Source organism: Meriones unguiculatus, chromosome 15 (genome assembly GCF_030254825.1).
Source record: "Meriones unguiculatus strain TT.TT164.6M chromosome 15, Bangor_MerUng_6.1, whole genome shotgun sequence".
Lineage (NCBI taxonomy): Eukaryota > Metazoa > Chordata > Mammalia > Rodentia > Muridae > Meriones > Meriones unguiculatus.
Genome location: NC_083362.1, coordinates 59681612 through 59701985, shown reverse-complemented (window position 1 = coordinate 59701985; position 20374 = coordinate 59681612). Strand labels below are relative to the sequence as shown.

Sequence of the window (20374 nt, the reverse complement as noted above, 5' to 3'; positions counted from 1 at the left end):
ATGCATGGTCCTTGTTTTGGGTATCATTTTTAATCTTTATTTTATTATAGGGCTAAGGAGATGGCTTAAAAGCTAAGAATTCTTCTTGCTCTTGCAGAGGACCTGGGTTCAGTTCCTAACATCCATACGGTGGCTCACAACTGTCTGGAACTCCAGTTTTGGGGGATCCAGCAAGCTGTCTGACCTCTGCAGGCCCCAGGCTGCTCGTGTGTGTGTGGTGCACACACATACATGCAGGCAAAACACCCATATGCATAAGGTACTATAAAGAAATCTAACAAATTTAATTTTTAAAGTTTAATTGTTATTGTAGGTGTATATTGTGTGAAAAGTGTCGAGGAGTTGGGGTTGCCACAGCGCATGTGTGGAGACCAGGGGACAACTTTGTGGAGTTGGTTTTCGTCATCCACCTTCATAGAGATTCTGGGTATCAAACTCAGGTCACCAGCATTTGCAGCAAGCTCCTTTCCTTGCTGCTCCATCTCACTGGCCCTCCACCTTATTTTTTGAGCCAAGGTCTCTCATGGAACCTAGAGCTCACTGTTTTGGCTAGAATGGCTGACAAGCGAGTACCAAAGATTCTCCTGTCTCTACTACCCCAGCAATGGAGCTACATATCTGTATTTCTGTGCCCAGCTCTTACCTTCATTTTACCTTCTCTTCCATGGTATTCCCTGAGCCCTGCAGGGAAGGATAATTATATATATATATATATTCTCCAGTTTAGGGTTAAGGACTGAGTCTCTATTTTCAGCAAAGTAACCAAGTATTCACCTCTCCACTTACTGATGCTCCCTACAAAAAGAAGCTTTTCTGATCGAGGTTGAGTGCAGCCCTGGTCTCTGGGTATAAACATAAATATTTAAGAAGTAATTTGACAGCATTATTTAGCAAAATAAGTAGTAAGTTCTACCCTAGGCCTATGCCCTTCCCCACCATGGGCTTTTGACCAAGACTACAGACCACACATGAAATTCCGGCCTGTGGAGCAGGCCTCAATCCAATTAGAAAGCAGCTAGTTATTCTACAGCAGCCATGCCACTACTGTACTGGTAGGCATATCAATATTGCAGCATGCAGTATCCGGCAAGTCGGTATTATAGCGTGAAGTATCCCACACTGGGTAACCACTGATGCCTTTCTGCCACAGCAGCCTGTACCGCACCCTCTCGCACCATGAAAGCTAGCCAGCAGGGAGAACGTTCCCTAGTCAGCTTAAGGTTGATTTTCTCTGAGTCCTATAGCCAAAATGCATGATGTCTTCGGCAACAGGATCTTACCATGCTGGCTAACCAAGGGCAATTGGGGGAGCGGAGGAAGCCCTGAGTGAGTATGTATTGTTGACATGGTTACTGCCATGTCAAGGACCTCAGTGCCTCAGTACCATGGGAGTGGCAGAGCCTTCCTGAGGGTCCAAGTGCAAAAAACTAACAGACCGAGGCATCATGGAATTTCTACAGGCTTTACAGAGTCTCTGGGTTGAGTCTCTGAACTCACAGAGATCTGCCTACCTCCCCCCCTCCACACACACCTTTAATCATAACCTGAAGCCTGTCATTATTATTTTTTTTTTACTAAGCAACGTGTATTTGAAGTTCCTCCACCACTTTCTAATGGTTTCATGACATTTTTATTATCCTTGTTCAATTACACTCTATTGCATAGATGTAGCAGTTTCTTTATCCATTGCAAATGGATGATAAAGGGCATCCGGATCACTTCTAAATTCCAGTAACTATGAAAAATGCCACTGGAAACGTTTTAGGCAGGTTTTTTTGTTTGTTTTATTTTTGTTGTTATTGTTTTTTGTGAGGATGTGAGTTTTCTACCAGCTAGCTAATATAACTAGGAGAGAGACTGCCAGGTCGCACGCTAAAGGCGATGCTTACATGTAGAAGAAGCTCTAACTTTTTCCAAAGGGCTGCTGCGTGCTACACTCCTACTCCAGCACAAGGAAAAACACTTACAGGGTGTGACTGTAACATGAGCTACCACCGGTCCTTTTCTTGGTGCTTGTGTTTCTACTTGCTATCATTTGAAGTCGAGAAAAATTAAAACTGTTAAGGGTTGGGGATAATTGTTCAGTTGTAGAGATCTTGCCAAGCATGTTGGAGGCCCTGGATTCAATTCCTAGTAATAGGAAATAAGAAAGAAAAGAAACAAAACTTCAGATTAGCATTACTCTTACTGTTTATATTATACAATGCAGCTTTTAAATGAAAGCCTAAGAACACGGACTCATATGCAGAAGGATCACTGAGCTGCAAAATTTGCATTTTGCGGTATTCTGTTCTTACCAAGGAGTTGAAACACTGCCCCCAAACCAACAGCCAAGGCTACACAAAGAAACCCTGCCTCTAAAATAAGTAAATAAATAAACATACAAACAAACAAATAAATAAAATAACACTGTGTCTTCAAACCCTACTTCTTCTGTATTTGAAACCACTTCTGACCTGCATGGCAATGACCTTTCAGAATGGACTCGGCCAGTCATGTTGACAGTGGGTATGAATGAGGAGTCCCAGTGCTATGTGAGACTCGGTTACCAGATTCTGAAACCTGCTCACAATGTGCCCGCCTGTGTATCACCTGACCACATACACAGTGTGTTTGCTGGACACTCTCTGAATGGGGGGGGGAAGAGGAGAAGACACATCATTATGTTCCATCGGTCTTCACAAACAAAACCACAAGTTCAAAGATGAAACCATGGCTGGGTTCAAAGTGGCTAGCCGCGACAGTCGATACTGTCAACTTGACAGAATCTAGTGACGCCCAGGAGACAAACTCTTGGGTGTGTCTGTGAGGGTGTTTCTAGGGGGGGTCGACTGGGGTGGGAGACTCAGTGACTGGGAGTAGCCCCATTCCACGGACTGGGATCTTGATCTGAAGAAGAGGGAGAAGGTGAGCGGAGCACCTCCCTTCATTGCCTCCTGTTTCCTGAAGAGGCTGCAGGGTGACCGGGTGCCTCACTCTTCTACCACCAAGCCTCCCCTGCAATGACAGACCCGACCCTCTGATCGTGACTCAGAATAAACCCTTCCTTCCTTAATTGCTTTTGTCAGGTCTTTGGTCAAAGTGATGAGAAAAGCAGAATATTCGGCTAAGTACAGGGTCATTACTGGTGTGTGCTGAACATCCGCCATGCTAGCTCTAGATTCCTCAAGCCTTCCTTGCCTGTCCTGTTCCACTGCAGGTCATCGCTCTGTCCTCACATAGGGAAAACAGAACTTTCTACAGTCTGCCTAACGCTCAAGCCGTTAGGACCCCCAACATCCTAGTGAGTCCTCTCCTGACTTCAAAGTCTACATTAAGTCACCAGGCCCCTGCTACTTACCCTGAAGAAGTGTCTCCCCGAGCCTTCCCACTTCCTGTGTGCACTACAGCTGCTTGGGTGGATCCAGAAGCACCCAGTGTCTGCCTCCTGGACTTCCCTATCTGCTGGTTCTTTCCAGGAATGAAAGCACCCGTCTGCAGAAAAATCAGTCAGGTTCCTTCACAACACGCTTGTCATGACTTGCTTTGCTACCCATCCGGAGGCCCCCCAAACCCAGGTGTATTCTGACGTTTGCTTATAACACTATCTCCATGTTGGCCTCTTCCTGACATGCCGGCAACATGCCTGGCTGTTCACCTCTTGCTCAGTCTACATTTTGACCTTTGCTAATTCGCTGTTGTTTCGTTCCCCTCCGGCGACTCTCGCTACTCCTTGCTCACTAATCTCATTATTACATCATCCCCACAGCTGCAGCCATGCTGCTTCCATTGTACCATGCTTCTACAGCTCTGTCACAGTGACCTCCCCATACCCCACATTACAGTCGACATGCCTGAGGGCAGGCACTTTCCCTGAAGTACTTCAAGTTCCCGGCATGCTGTCTCATGGTCACACTCAACGAGAATGCTCTGGAAGACAAGGCTCTCCCAAGTATGTCCTCGATTCCCAGGCGAGTAAGAGAAAAAGCTTCAGATTAAAGTGGCTAAATGAGTCATGTAGTACCCAGCCCATCTCAGCAGTTTCCTGGGGCTAGCTCTTCCTAATTCACTCACATTTGTTAGCAGGCTGTGCATGACTCTTGAAGTTTCTTGGGCATGACTCTTGGGTAAATGCTTCCCAACTTTCCATCACCACCAGCAGCTCAAGGGACAAGAGGCTATATAAAAATATTAACCCACACAAGGGAGATAGGATTCCAAGGGGCTTTCCGTGACCAGACAATGCTCTTGGTGGGACCAACCTGACTAAACACGACCAGTCTAATCCGACAGCAAAAAAGAAGTGGGTTAATATATTCCATTTCCATTTGAAAATGTCACAGCTGTACTCGGGATGGTTCATCCAAAGCGAAACAAAAGCATTTGCTCAACATTTATTCAGCCCTTTTCTCAGCACACATCAGAGTGCTGTAAAGCTTCTCTGCGCTATTAGAAATAAGACTAAGAAGGGGTGGAGGGCGGGGGGTGGGGGGAGCAAAACAAACCAGCAGTTTGGAATTGAGAACGAAGAGCTCAGAATAGATTCACTTCCACACCACAGTCACTACAAAGCCATCCTCTGGAAAATTCTTATTAGTTAACAAGCCTGTTTTTAATGTCTCACTGTATCCTTGCAACAATTCAAGAGTTCTTAGCAGCCTTCTGCACCAGCTCTGAACCCTCAGTGTGTTCTTTCAATGCTGCAGCCCCAAACCCCTTGTTTTGAAGTAGTGTCTCACTACATATCTGTGGTCTAAAACTGTCACTGTTTTGCTTCTGTCTCACAGCGCTGGGATTACAGGCATGTGCTACCATGCCTGGCTCCTCTGTCTGCTTTGAAGCCTCTCTCTCCATGTACCTCACAGTCAGACATTCCTTTATGGAGGTTTTTGTTTTGTTTTGTTTTTTGTTTTTTCCTGGGCTACAGGTCGTAGGACCACACTCTCTCCTTATGGTTTCTGCCACGCAGCGGCACAGAATCCTCAGCTGACATGGACCCCACTCCTCCCCTTCTGTATTAGAAATTTTCTCTCCACCCCCCCACCCTTGGTTCTCTGCAGTTTCACTGTAGTACCTCTAAAAGATTGCTCTTGTTTATCTAGTTTGGCATTTGCTGTGATTTCTGAGCTAAGACATCCTTATTGCATGTTTACTCAATTTTAATACCCTTCTCTTCAAACACTCCTTACCCGGTTAGCACTAACTTCTCTTCTGAAACTTCCCTTGCGTGATCATTAGATGTTTCCATCTTATTCTCCTGTCTTCTATTATCTCTGTCAGATTTCACCTCATCTCTAGCCTGAGAGTCTCCCAGTTCCAGTTCCAACTTTTTAAATCCTTACTCAGTTATGTCTAATGTACTATTTGGCATATTTATTGAGTTCTAAATCTTAATGAACTTTTTTTTTTTGCTCCAAGAAAACACACTATTTATTTTATATATAAAATATGACTGATTTTTTCACTTATTTTTCTAGCTTTTTTTCATTTTTAAAAACTTTATGTTTTAGGCATCTTAACAATTGTAGTTTGTGATCTGAGGTGGCTCTATAACCGAAGGCTCTGAAAGATCCAATCCTGTTATTTGCTGTGCCTGTAGACTCTTGCTCACCCTTTCCCCCTTGTGCCTTACATGATTTATGATTGCAAGCTCATCCTCAGCAAAGCTGCTATCTGGAGAGAACTGGCGTAACAGGGTGTGCTTACAATGCAGTATAACTGGTCTCAGCCTGGGGACTTCTAGGCTGTACAGGAACCGTTTACGTAAAGATGGGCATACCAGAGGGTCACAATGGTGGTTTTGAATTCTTAAAGGAGGTCCTTCCCTCTCCTGACCTAGCATTCGGCTCCAAACAAGCAAGAGTCCTTTCCATCTTTCTATGCTACAGGTGAGCCTTTTACACTCTATAATTTTTGCAGGATATTATTGTCCTTCTGGGATCCTGGCTTTATGTTGACGTCTCGGTTCCCCCATATCAGCTCCCACAAGCTCCAGATTTAATTTCTCATCCCTAGAGGTTAGTACCGTACAACCTTCTAAGGGCAAAACTTCTCACTCGCCCCTGGGAACTGCGAGGGTCAATGCGGGCTCACCTCTGTATTTGTTGTTCCTCTCTTAGGATCTACACAACAGGCACTGTTTCTCTTTACACACCAGGCACCATGACAAGTGTTTATGGCACACATCAATGAACTTAGCTCCTGTGACTTGCTAAAACCAGCCCCATATTCAAGTGAGAAAGCTGAGGAAAGGAATGAAGAAGGAAAATAGCCCAAGGTCTCAAGGCCAGTAAGCAAACAAACTCAGAATTGAACATTGGGCAAACAGCTTCAGAGCCTAGGCTCTCATCAATAATTTTCATCGCCATCTTGATTAGGGTGTTAAGGAATTTGTCATTGTCTGTCTTGTGGGACCGGAGCTCAAACCCAGGCTTCATGCAGGCCAGGCAAGTGAGATCCATGCCAGGGAGGGCCAGCCTCATCTAAGTGCTTTTTGACTTGCAAACTATTTAGTTTGCAGTTTCACACAACCTCTTTCAATAAGTCTGAAGTAAGAATGACTCCTCAGTATGTACGTTTTTTTTTTTTTTTAATGTCAGTCAGGTATTCTCTAGTTACCGTTACTGCTAACTGATGCCATCAAGAAAAAGTCACACTCTGTGCTTTGTGAGAGAAGCCACTCCACGTGAGAAGCCACTCTTTGGGCCCCATGTGAGTGCTTCTGACTAGGAGTTCTACCCACCAAGTCCAGGGTTCTAGCTTTTTATTTGAAAAACTCTTTGCTAATAAACTCCTGGTTTTAATGTGCACTGGGCTAGAAAACTGTTCACTGGCCACCTAGACAGGCACTCGGAGGAGTAAACTCCTGTAGCCAAACACCTTCCAAGTGCCCTTCTTCTTCTCACTCAAAACTTCATGATGGGACGCCGAGCCTTCCCAGAGGTGTTCCTGTCTGCCGCCATCTCGATGATGTAAGATGAACATACTCAAAAGGTCCTGCCCATCATTTCATGTATCGAGTTGTGAGCTCCAAGACTTTGTGATTAGCATGCTCCGGGTGTGCACGCCACCTTTCCCTCCCGAACTGTGACCTTAAACTTCGCACGCTCAGGAAGATACTAGATTTCTGAAGCGAGTGTGCCAAGGAACGTGCCGTCCCGATGTGAACGCTAATAGCTTCCCAGATAAAAATCTCCATCGCTCCCTTTTGTTCAAGGAGGGCAGTGTGAAACCTGCTTCCGTTGTTCTGTGCCTCAGCTTTGTTTGCTTTCACTTTGTAGTGGCCGGGATGGGACCTCAAGGCATTCGGTGACTGACGCTCGCTGCTCAGCCAGGCATTTGCTATGGAGCCAAATCTGAGTCTGTGTTCCTTCTCAAGTCGAAATCTAGACAGGCACATGGGAGACTCCTTAGCTTCCTTCTGTGAGGGGATCTCCACATACCTAATGCACAGATGCAGGAAGTTCAGAGAAGATGGCCTTCTACTGGAGCCCACAGCACCTGAACTCCTCTTGTGAGGCACAGCCTACTACCCCGCAGCCTGATGAGTCGTGTTAGCTCTTGTGTTTCTTCATCAGGTTTGACTCTGACACACAGCACAGTTCCTGACATACAGTAATAACTATATGTTCTTTAGATGAGCAAAGGTCCACTCAGGGAGCAGGGAACTCTGTAAGAGAAGAGGGAGAAAGATTGTCAGAGCCAGTTGGGATGGGAGCCGCCGAAGACTCAGGGACTTCTAGAAACAACAGGTCTGATGCACACGTGAACTTACAGAGACTGTGATAGCATGAACAGTCTGCATGGGTCTGAGCCAGATGGCATCGCAGCGCTGAGAGAGGAGGAGGACACAGCCTCATCCCTAACCCAGGCGTTACTTCCTGCTGATAACTGCTTTGCAAAGGAAAATTTTGTTTTCTCCAACAGAGTCTCGCTGGCAACACAAACCACACTGAAGGCTGAGCTCTGTGTACAGCAGTAGATAGTTAACACAAAATGAACCCAGTGATGCTTTTGGAGGTTCTCTGGGGTTCTTCATCTCATAATATGTGGTCTGTTTTGTTTTTGTTTTTTTGTTTTTTTTAACTTTACAGGTTTTGGGGATATGTGTTATGGTTTCCAATTTTGCTTTTATGGGTTTGTGTGCACAAATGTGTGTATGTCTCTACATCTGTGTATGTTCCTTATGCTTTTTCTTTGGCTCTTTTTTTCCTATTTTTGTCCTATTCAGGTTTTTTTGTTGTTGTTGTTTTTATCTTATCTTATTATGATTAGTTTTTAGATGCCTTTTTGTTTTCTAATGAGCAAGAGAAAAAAGGGTGTAGAGTTAGTTGGAGAGGGTGGTGGTGGGGGAGGATAGTGGTGGCATCTTGGAGAAACTGGGTGAGGGGACACCATAATCAGAATATATTGTATGAAAAAAAAAACCCTCTATTTCCAACTAGAATAAATAAATGGATAGATTGATTTGAGCTGCTTCAGAGTTTGCTCGCTAATCAGGGGTGCTGTGCAAGCTACAGCCTCAGTCTTAACTGACCCAAGAAGCCTTTGAACCTTCCAATCCATGAAGGCAGTCGGTTTTTTGTTTTTTTCCCTCCCTTTCTTTCTGAGGCATAGGAACGGCATGTATCTTTCCTTTCCTCTCAGTCTAAGTGAGAAAAGTGAAGGTGGGACAGGCCAGGCAGGAGGAAGCTGCAACATGGAAGTCATCCCAAGGTACAGGAACCTAAACAGTGACTACAGGCACAGCACATATGCTGGGCATAATGGCATGTAATCCCAGCCCTAGAGGCAGGAGGATCAGGTTCAAAGTCATCCACAGCTAGTTAACAACTTTCAGGCTAGCTGGGGCTGCATAAGACTCTGTCTCAACAACAACAATGAATAAAATAAATAGACAAATGCATAAACATTAAAAATAAATAAATAAATCAAGCCAGCAGTGCATGGAGACACACAGCTTTAGTCTCAGCATTCAGGAGATGGTGTCTCTCTGCATTTGAGGCTAGCCTGTACTACCACATAGTAAGTTCCAGGTAAGCCATGGCTTCATAATGAGCTGTCTCAAAATATTTTTTTCTAGCTGTTTCCATGTGTCAGTCAAGTTTCTCAAGAAGATAACGAGGTAAGTAGGAATTAGACACCACACACACACACACACACACACACATCCAGCCGCTTCAGGCTCCGGTGAGGCCTAGCCTCTCCTGCCCGAACAGCTTCAGCCCTTTGATGTTTTTCTGCAGGTGTGCATCCTGGGGGTAAGTGTTTCAATGCTCTTGGGCCTACGTGCTGCTGCGGGGGCACTGAAGCCTCAGCGCTGACCCTCATGTGCTTCCTTCACTGCTATGGAATCTCAAGACTCCCCACTGAGCTTTGGAATCTAAAAACAGCGTCACTCTGCCCCACTTCTTCCCCCTCAAGTCTGGCTCCTGCCTGTCTCACTCTCTCTCCAGGCTCTTTGTCTCCTCTTTCACCTGACTCTGTATCTAAGTTTTCACTGACATGGAAGTGTCTCCCAGGACTGCTGTGGGGCTGTGACAGGCAGGAACTGACACCTTCTCAGCTGTTAGGAGCTACGCTATGTCTTAACCTCAGGAAGCCGGAGAGTCTCAGAGTACCAGGATGGCAGACACTGAGTGTTCCTGTTACATTTTCTGTTGCTGTGATAAAACGTTCTAACCAAAAGCAACCTAAGCAAGAGGAGGGTTTATTCATTTTATAATCCCAGCTCCCATTCTATCATCGATGGAACTCAAGGCAAGAACTTGAAGCTGGGAATCTGAAAGCAGGCCTGCTTTCCAATCTACACAGCATTACCTCTGACCAAGGAACTCAATTCACAGCCTGAGAAGTACCACAGGAACCACGAAGGATGCTCGCTAGCTGGCTCACGGGCCCACTTACACTCAGCTTCCTTTCTTACATGGTGGATTGGGATCTCCTTCATCAAATGACAATCAAGACAACCACCACCACCACCACCACCACCACCACCACCACCATCACCAGACATGCCCACAGGCCAGTCTGATCCACACAGTTCCTCAGGTGAGGCTTGCCTCTCAAATGACTCCAGGCTGTCAAGGAGACAGTTAAAGCTACCCAAGATATTATATGTTATGCTTTGAATCTGAACGGTCCCTACCTACCTTGTATCACATGACACACTTGCTCCTCAGCTAGAGCAGTTACTATGGAACCTTTGGGAGGTAGAGTCTAGTTAGGGAATGTCGGTCAGTGGGAGCAGGTCTTTGAAGACTGTGGATGCCCTAGTTCCTGTTGTGCGCCCTGCTTCCTGGTCTACCACCACGTGAACTGCCTTCCCAATGGGCTGCTGCCAGCTCAGACTGAATCCCTATCCCACAGTTTCTATATTACAGTGAACTGAGACCTTCGAAACCAAGAGCCAAAAATGTTCTCCTCTAAGTTGTTTCTGGTAGGTACTTTATTATAGTGACACAAATGTAACTACCCCCTTAGTGGTTTCCTACCTGTAGAAGCTTGGGTTGGTTTGCTAAAAGGCATATGTTGAAGGAAAAGGGAATACACTGGCTCAAGTGTAATCTGAAAATGCTGGGCTCAGATATTAATTCTTTGACCAGGTCCTAATTTCTCTCTCCTTATCACTGTGTGAACTCTGTTGGCTCTGTCTCAGACTTGTTCTCAGTGTAGATGGATAGCTGCAATAGTTCAGGCTCCTACCCCTGGTTCAGGTCCAATGGTAGTGCCAGAATTGATCTTCTAGGCTATCACCGATCACAAAATGTACCTGAACCTGGACTTGTTGCCAAGGAGATGGAATGACCTCCACCTGGTTGTTAAACAGGAAAAGGATGCTAGGGAAAGGAGCACAGCAAATGTTTGTAACGCTACCATTTAAGGGCTGGGATTGTAGCTCAGTGGTGAATTACATCTTGCATACTCAAGGCTTAGACTCAGAACCCAGCATTGAGAGCAACAATTATCTTTTTTTTAGCATCGTGAGCACTTGCATATGCATTTCCTTGACTAGTGTGTCCCTTTTACGACAGGTACTATCATCAATACTTCATGATTATTAAAAGAAAATCACTGAAGACGGTGGCAGTGAGGTAAAACTTGAAATCTCCCTGTCAGAGACGTTTTTACTTCATTTTGTCCTCAAGTCATTCCATTCTACAAACCTTGTAAGCTCATATATCCAGTTGCCTTCCATTTCTTTGTCCCTTATCCCTGCATCCAGTTGTCACCACATCTCTGTTTTCATGTCACCATTCCCCCACTATGCACGTTAGTCTTTATCCTCTACCTCTGCTCTTGTCCTGCCATCCTGCCACCTCTGACCTAAGTGATTCTTGTCCCCTCTCTCCTGAGTGATGACGATAGCTCCCTGGAGGGTGTTGGAGCCTCAGCGACAGGGATCATACGTTGTCAGGTCCAGATAAGGCACAGCCGAAGGCCTCTTTCATTTGACAGTATGGCTTCTGGGTTTGTTGTTGTTGTTTTAACTTCAATCCATCATGTATACGTCAGACGCTTCTTAAAACATGGTGTTTCCAGTCTCTTGAGGAACCGGAGGACCTGGCAACACTACAGCTGACAGCATCACTCCACATGTACAGCACATAAAACCATGTGGCCGCTTCCACCACATCAAAGGCATGCACTTCGGTTTACTGCTGTCCTCACCTCTTTAAAAGTTAACTCAAAAAAGAGCCAGTGAGATTGCCCAGTGGGGAAGTGCCCTTGCTTTGCAAATCTGAGGGCTTGAGTTCAACCCCTGTAACTGGCAGAAGGAAAGACCAGGGTTTCAAAGCTCCTCTGACCTCTGCATGCACATTACGGCACGTGTGGGCCAACAAGTCCGTGTACACACACATACATAAATACACACAGAGCAGGTTGTTTTTACCACCTCACTTTCCTGTCTCTCTTCATTCTTTGTTTTTGAGACAGAGACTTGGGCAGCCCAGGTTAGCCTGAAACTTATCATGTAGTCAAGGATGACCTTGAATTCCTGGCCTTCCTGCTTCCGCTACCCAAATTCTGTGCTTGCAGGCAAGCACCACAATGCCTGACTGGACTTTACAAACACAATAGCCCATTGAACACCCCACTTCGTACCTCGCTGTTTTCTCTTAACAATATCTTTTGGAGATGATTTTATGAGTGTCTATACAAAAAGAGCTTTCTTGTGATTATAACTGGAAAGAATTCCATCATGTAATTGCACCATGGTGTACTTAATCCAACACCCTATTGTAAGACTAAGGATACCTCTAGTTATTTGCTGCTGTAAGCATCATATTGGCAAATAATTTGTTATAAACAAACATTACCTCATTATATTACTATGATTGTATACATGTGCACACACAAGTAAGAATAAATGCTAGAAGTTGGATTGTAGGGTTAAATGGTTTATGCTAAAATGAAGTTTTCAATTATAAATTATTCCTCATGGGAAAAGATTAAAGACGGCTCTGGTTACAGCTCCATCCACCAGCTAAATCCTGTTGGTATTTTGCAGCTCTTTCACCACATAATAAGTGCCATCAGGAGTATTTTTTACTTACAGGTACATCCTTAGCATCTAGCATCATGTGGTAATAATAGCTGCTAAAGGGGAGAAAAAAAGAATTACCTTGAATGTAGACTAGGGTTTTGGTGTTGTGACCCTAGATGGCTCTTGACCATCCAAAGTCTCTGATTCAATGATCTTATAGAATGAGAAATCATCGCGGGGGCTAGAAAGATAGCTCAGAGGTTAAGAGCAGTTGTTGATCTCGCAAAGAACCAGGGTTGGCTTCCTAGTACCACATGGCAGATCATAACCATTTATAATTCCAGTTCCAAGGAGCCTGATGCCTTCTCCTGGCCTCTACAGGCACGAGACAGGCATGTAGTGCAGAGACACACAGGAAGCATGTCATTCTCCAAAACCTGCATGGTAAATGGAGAAAACTCACACATTAACACACAACGCACGTGCTCGCATGAAAGCATGGTGGCAGTATCCAGATCCCCCTTCCTCCCACATAACAAACGAACAAACAAATAACATGTAACAAAAACTATTTCAAATAAAAAATGAAGAATCATCAGGCTCTTAGAAAGTATCCAATGTTCACCAGAAGGAAAGAGAGAAAAAGCAAATCCACACTAGTTTTGGGCCAAGGAGAGCCTCATTCAGAAAGAAGCAGCCATGTTACATGCATTGATCCAGTCAGGCTGGGTAAGGACCACGTGATGGAATTCAGCTCTTCTCCAGTCCAAGAAAGGAAAAGGCTGAGCTGGCAGGGAAAGGGATGTTCCATCAGGGAGAAGACAACCAGCCCTGTGGCCCCGTTTCAGTTTTCACTAGATCCATATCTTCTCTTCAGTCTCACAGAACGGGTTGACAAATATCTATCTTTCTCCTTTAGCTATTCCCTCCTCCTTCCCACGGCTTCAGAAGTCTCCAGGTCATCATTAGCATAAATGTTAGCAAATCCGTACCAAAAGATGAACAAGTCCTTGGTGCTAAATCGAATCACCTCCAAACCCAATGTTGGGACCTTGTGTCCTTTTCGGAAAAGGAAGCCATAGATGTGCCCTTAGTAAAATGTGCGAAATCTGTTAATGCACAAAAGTGTACCTAGAGTCTGGGAACTTCTTTCTTCCCATAGCAGCAAGTTTGGGAAGGGGGGGGTGCAAAAGAGAGGAGAAAAAGGAAGAGGATGGAAAGGCTTTCCCTGAACCCCACAGGGGTAGATGCAGCTCGAATAACAGCAGGAGAGCCACGAGGCAAGCTCCCTACATCCTGATTCAGGAGGAGAGGGGGAGAAGGAAGGGAGGGGATGGGAGAGAAGGAGACAGGAAAGGAAGGTATGTACGCGCGAAGATGTGCAGGGCTCCAGAACACCATCCTACGGGACTAGGGAAAGGCATGCCTAAATCCCCCGGGCCTCCTCATAGCGAAGGAACGTCTCCAGAGAAGACCACAAGATCCGCAAAAGGCTCCCCCCAGGGAGGTTGTAGACACAGAGGCTGTGGGCTGGCAGACGAGAGAGGCCTTTCGGCTATGGTTTGCCCTGGTATGTGAAAAATTTGTCCACTTAGATAGTTGGCAAACATTTTAGAGGCAAAATGGAATTTATTAACAGAAAATATTTGTGAAGGATTGTTCTCCCCCCCCCCCAACACCCCTTTCTTCTTTTCTTTCTCTTTTCTTTCATCTTCTTCCCGTGGCGGAGGACTTCATTAACAAGATTCTTTCATCCTTACTGGCAGTTTGGGTCATTAAGCCTGGCTTGAAAGAAGTGAGAGATGGCTTTAGGGAGAATGTGGCCCCCAGGGAGTCTTACTTCTAAGTATAAGACTTTCTACTCTCTGCAGAAAACCTACACAGAAAGGGAATTATCTTCCCAACAGAATTCATGCCATTCACCGTGGGTAGGTTTAGGTTCTACCATTCAGGCCCACAGACCTGGGCATGAATCAACAAAACACTATTTGTCGCAAGCATGGCTTTCATCTTTTCCGGTTTCCATGTCCTTTGGAGTCAAGTTGTGATGAAGCAATGTACAGTCAGTGTCTAGCGTAGGGTCTGTCCCAAATGAAACGTCAGCGGATGTCAGCTCTTTGCCTTCTTAAGTAGGACAAAGCCTGGTGATCACCCACTCATGGTTGCTCATCCAGGGATTAAGATGTGGCTGCTTGGGGCATCAATTAGTCAAGGGGAGGGGAAATCCCAGCATCTGTGATACCTATAGTTAAGCAAGGGCGGCAAAAATAGATGATGTTTCCTGGGGTTTACTGAGGATCGAATGTTCTATATATGGTACCGGGGTGAAATTATCTAACGTTTACTACTCTCCTACTGTTAGGGACAAAGCTAGATACTGACTTTACCAGTACTAGAAACATTTGAGACTCCCAAAGCATTCCACAATGGGGGGCACAATGGAGCCCTTCATTTTAGGAACTGAGTGGGCTGTAGAGACTGGCTTTTCCAAACCCCTCACTTCGTAGTGGAGAAAGGCAACCCATGAAGAAAACGTCAAGACATGCACAAGACAGTGGCTCCCCCATTTATATAACCGAGAACGGGTCCTGGGTCACATTCTGCTCATCCCTGACAAGTTGGAATGTGACAGCTGCTACAAGACGTTAGAAGCCAGTGCTGGGATCTGTGTGGAGATATGGAGAGGAGGGAGGGTGGGGAAGGAAGTGCCCAATGACTCTAAAGGAGTCAGAAAAAAGATACTCTCGGTGAGCTGGAGAAACCAGGATTCTGTTGTCTCACTCCGGGCTGAGCCCCAGCCACACCTCTATGTGCCAGCCATACGCATTCTTAATAGGGGCAGACTTCTGCCTTGGGAAATCACACCTACCCTGCATCTCACTAGGGCTCTTGATCATCTACTCTCCCGGCATAGGCAGATTCCATCCCATTCAGCAACTAAAGAGTTGGTGCTTGCTCCCACAGAGGGCCTCGGAGAGACACTCCTGCAGAACCAGCTATCGGTTCAGATTAGTTGGGGACTGGACCCATCCTTCCCGTTTTAAAATAGCTTAAATGTCATCCCCGGATGAAGCTACCCACATGGAATGAGGCATGTAAACAGAGCTATGTGGGTCCATCTGGGGCGGCTCCCTGGGGGGCAAATCAGGCCAAGAGGACCTGAAGGGTAGGTACAATTTAGTAGCCAGGAGAATGAAGGTGTGGGCAAAAACTCTGACAAAGGAGAAATCCTCCTGCATCAAACTGGACTTTAAACACAGGTTTCAGATTGATAAGCATGTCCCCCTGCCATCCACTGCCTTCCATGGCCCTTCTCTGACATGGACACTGGAGACAGGTCCAGCAGCCACTTGATCTGTCTGAGTCCATGTACCCAGTGGTGTTTATCCCTTCCTCTTGCTTGTGCTTTTGCTCCAGGTACTAGGAGAACGAAGGTCAAAAGAGCTACAGATGGACTCCAGATCCAACCCAGAACCCCTCACCAAGGAGTCCTCCCAAAGGTCCTCCAGACAGGGTCAACTTGAGACCTGAAAGAGGAGGCCTTTGTCATAAGCAGACATTTTACGACAAAGAAGGTCAGGAACTTCCAGGGGATGGTGTCCCATTTCTTGTGACCCTGGTTCCCTGTAGTTATCTCATTAACTCCTATTCAAACAGAGAAAGAGCCATTTAAGGCAAGGAATGAGGGAGGGAGAGGGGGACAAAGCCTACTGTCATTTACCTATATTGATAGGGAAAGCCTGGAGCCTGCGTGGGGGCTGATGTCGCTGACTCTAGCCAGATATCACTTTGAGCCCAGTTCTTGCCAGCTGTCTGCCCTTGGGCATGTTATCTAACTGCTTAGGTCCTATGTTTGCCATTTATAGCATAAGATAGCCTTAACTCACAGTCCTTGTGAGGATGACATCTCTCCGTGCGACCATTGTCAAGTCTCTCTTCTTCCCTCATTGCATTAGGCTTTGATGATGGAGCAAAAACCGTCTCCCATGACCTTAAAATATTTATAAGGCAAGTTCAAGAGTCTTTCCTGCCATCTTCATACACATTCCCTTGTTTTTCCCGATCTCTTCTTTCTTTAGACTCCCCACCCCTGTTTCTGCTCTGGGAATGAGGGTTAAGAGAGGCCCAGGTAACAAGGCAATGGTTCCTGAAAGCCAACATTCTGAAGGCTAGGTTCCAAAATGTTGTGCTGTGCTATCAAGAAACAACGTGAGGCAGTTAAGCCCAGGGGCTGCATGCCTACGACATCAGCACTAAAGACACTAAGGAAGGCAGGTCTTGTGCCCAAGGCCAGCCTGCACTGCATAGCAGGAGCTTCAAAAGAACAAAGCAGGGCTGAGGAGGATGGCTCAACAGGTAAGAGCGTTTGATCTACCAGCTAGTGACTCATGTTGGAGCCCCAGATCTCACTTGGGTAGAAGGAGAGAACTGACTGATACCCAAAAGTTGCTCTCTGACCTCCACATGCGTGTCATGACATGTTCATGCCCAGACCAACACACATACTACTACTACTAATGATGATGATGATGATGATGATAGTAATGTGTTTATTATCATTAAGTAACTAATAAATTGGAAAATTAAAAACAGTGAAAAGAATTTTTAAAACCCAAAAAAGAGTGAAAACACTCAAAATGTAAAGGTTTGAAGAAGTTTATGTATAAGGATGTGACACAAACACGTATGTGTATATGTCTATGTATGTATAAAACATATATGCATAGCACAGTCTAAATGTCAAACAAATTCTAAACAAATTAATAATTGAGTAAGTTACCATGCTAGGACAGTACAAAGAATTCTATATAAGCTAGGGCAGTATAAACTCATTAGAAAGCAGGCTTGGGAGAAGATTTATTGAGAGAAAGAGACTCCTAAAATATAAAGGACAGTGAAAAGTCAAGACTTAAAACTGTATTTATGGCAGGATCATAAACACACAGCAGATGTTTGCATACAGGTGAAAGGCTGGAAGGAAATTCATCAGAATGTGAAATCTGATGAACCATGAACATCGGCTTTGGAAGCTACTCAATCTACGTCCGTTGTAGAAGAATTAGAAAACACAGAGTGACGTAAAGAGAGAGTTAAAGAGATGGATGGCTAGTGTCTCAGTGAGACACACACACACACACACACACACACGCACACACACACCCCACTTAGTAATTATAACGGTCAGTTCCCTATGACTTTTTGATCACTAGCAATGCCAGGAGACTATCCTCCGCACTCAGACACACATGGGCACATACATATACTCCCTAAAATGAGGGGAAGCTTAAAGGAGACTGAGGCCATGATTTCTGAGGTTTCTGCTAATATATAAATATATATATATATAATTTTGCTAAAATATATGTATTCATGTACATATATGAAGGAGGAAAAACTAGGAGAAGAGAGTTGTGAGGGAGAAGTAGGATGAGAAGGGAGGCCAATGGGGCTGCTTAGCCATTGCCACCTTCTTTCAGAGGAGTGGAGAGGTTTGGACATTGGTTTGTTAAAGAAAGATAGCTTTACGGGATCGCTGAGTTAGAGCTATTTTAAGGAAAATGTCAGTACCATTTGCAGACCTAGAAGAACTCTAGGTTCTCCCCAGCCAGGAATTTTAAGTTTCTGTTGCAGTTACAAATCATCCAGAGACTTAGAGATTAAGGGAGCAACAGCCTTCTACTGTGCACAAGGATCTGAAACCTGGGCTGGGCAGTGGAATGAATGGCCTGTCTTTGCTCCATCCCCTGCCAGCTGGGGCACTTGACTGGGGGCGGGGTACAGGATGGCTGCTCTCAGAGTTGGCATCCTGGTGCTAGGGATGGCCAAGTGCCTGGCCAGACCTGTGGACTTGGAGAGTCAGCCCCTCTCTACATTGGCCTTTCCTCCCCATGGGCTGCCTTGGCTTTCTCTCATCGCAGTGGCGAGGTTCCAAGAGTGTCTCAGGAGACAGGAAGAGGGAGCTGCCAGTTCTGGAGGCCTGGGTCCAGAAGTTGGCACAGTACCCCTTCTACCGTATTCATTCGTCGAGGAGTCTCAAGGCCAGGTTCAAGTGGAGGCAGGGAGGGAGATGACTCCCACATCTCAGGAAAAGAAAAGTCAAAGAACTGGGGGCAGGGGTCTCATTCCCATGACAAAAGACCTGAGAGGAAGCAATGTAAGGGGGAATAAGTTTATTCAAGTCATAGTTCAGTGGCGATCCAGTACACCCTAGTAGGAAAAGCATGGTAGCATTATCAGCTCCTGTCTGGCGATAGCAGGCAGCTTGCTCATATCTTATTGGATGAAAAGGTGGAGAACAGGAATGCTGCTGTTCAGATAGACTTCTCTTTGCTCCTATTTACTCAGCTAGAGACCTCAGTTTATGACAGGATAACCCACACTCAAACCAAGTCTTCCTTCTTCAATTAACCCTCCTGGAAACGCCCTTGCAGACACATTCAAAGGTGTGCCTCACTATCGCCCTCTATGTTTCTTAATTCAATCAAGTTGACAATATTTGCCATCCCACGAGCTCTGGTGTGAAAGTGCCAGAAGGAGGCAGGTAAGGCCAGTGCTGGAGATGTTTTCTGGGTCACGCTGTTCACACTCCAGCATCCACGGAGGGAGGATGGATCGAAGAGCTGTGGCAGCAAAATATCGGTACTACTCCGTAGTACATCTACCAAGTAGTGGCCTGGTTTGGCTTAGGAAAGAAAAGCCCAGTTTTTCTCTTTGGCCCACCTCCCCAGACCCTGCAAGATGACCTCATCCAGCCTTTTCTGGCTCCTCCTTATATCCCTCCTGAGCCTGAACTGTGAGAAAGCCCCAGTCCTTGAAGATCCGCAGGCCTGTGTGAACAAATAGAACCTTCTTTCACGTCCTAGAACTACCTCTGGCTGGGACCAAGACACTGCTCGGAAGACTGGAAGATGTCAGGGACCACTCAGGTAGCTACTGAACAACCGAAGGTTGTTCAGTTCCTCCAACCTTCCTTGGAGGGCACACTTCTGCTCAGAAAGCTGTCATAACACGCAACACCTGGAACCCGGGTTGGGAAGTGATCCCAGAAATGTGTGGTTCTATAGCTTACTGTGTTTCTACTATGTGTGTCACCTCCTGTGGGACAGCCCCTTTATTTTAAGGAACTGAGTCACTTTCGTCAAAGAGCTACTGAATGGGGCATATAGTCTCACCATGAAAAATGCCCACCCTTCCAGCCACCATCCTTGATAAGGACAGACCACAAAGCCACACACTTGCTCATGTACTGATTCCTCATTTTCTCCTCTTTCTGAGGCTCCAGGAAGCCTGTGGATTTTATGGCCACGGCATACTTACATCCCAGAAGAGAGAGAAAAAAAGCCTTCTAGGAAAGTCTATTACTTAACATCTTTAGGCTTCCAGGCCCCTCAGTCCTCTCTTCCATGAAATCAAAGACCCAACCACTGAAAAGACACGTGAACTTGAACCTCAGAACAAAGAGCACAGTGCCACCGTTAGAAATGCTGACAGCTTATATCAGTTCTATGGTAATGCCATAGCAACCTTTGTTTTCTAGAGTAAAGGCCCTTGGGAATCTAGGCCAAGGGTACTGAGAGTGTCAGGGGGTGGAATTCCTCTGCCACATCATGCCTCTTCCTTTACAATAGAAAGATCAAGAGGTAGGCCCAAGCCTCACCAGGACTGTCCAGGTAAAGCTTAGCCTTTGTCCTGTCGATTTGCAAGTTCCGGTGTGATAGACAGAAGCAGCTTAGCTGCAGTCACGAACATGAGACCTTGTCACCTCGCTGGCATATGAAAAGCCATTGCAAAAAATTGGTACCTAAGACCAAAACCACCTTCCCTTCTAACTTTGCAAATCTGAGACAAATATTCCATCTACTTCAAAGGGACTTCCACCAACTTGCTTCCCGCTATTTTCCATTTCTT

The 20374-nt window shown here is 45.6% G+C and overlaps 1 long non-coding RNA gene across 2 annotated transcripts in view; it reads right to left on the bottom strand.

Annotated features, from left to right (window-relative positions):
• Positions 1–1715: 1715 nt before the first annotated feature.
• The window catches only part of LOC132648087 (uncharacterized), a 30906-nt gene continuing 12247 nt past the window's right edge, over positions 1716–20374 (bottom strand). Inside the window, exons 2-4 of one of the 2 annotated variants that reach the window (XR_009586464.1) lie at positions 6073–7648; positions 3341–3474; positions 1716–2130 (exon numbers count right to left, since the gene is read on the bottom strand). This is a non-coding gene — a long non-coding RNA (uncharacterized LOC132648087). Of the gene's footprint in view, positions 2131–3340; positions 7649–20374 lie in introns of both variants that reach the window. The other variant, XR_009586463.1, reaches the window with a different exon arrangement.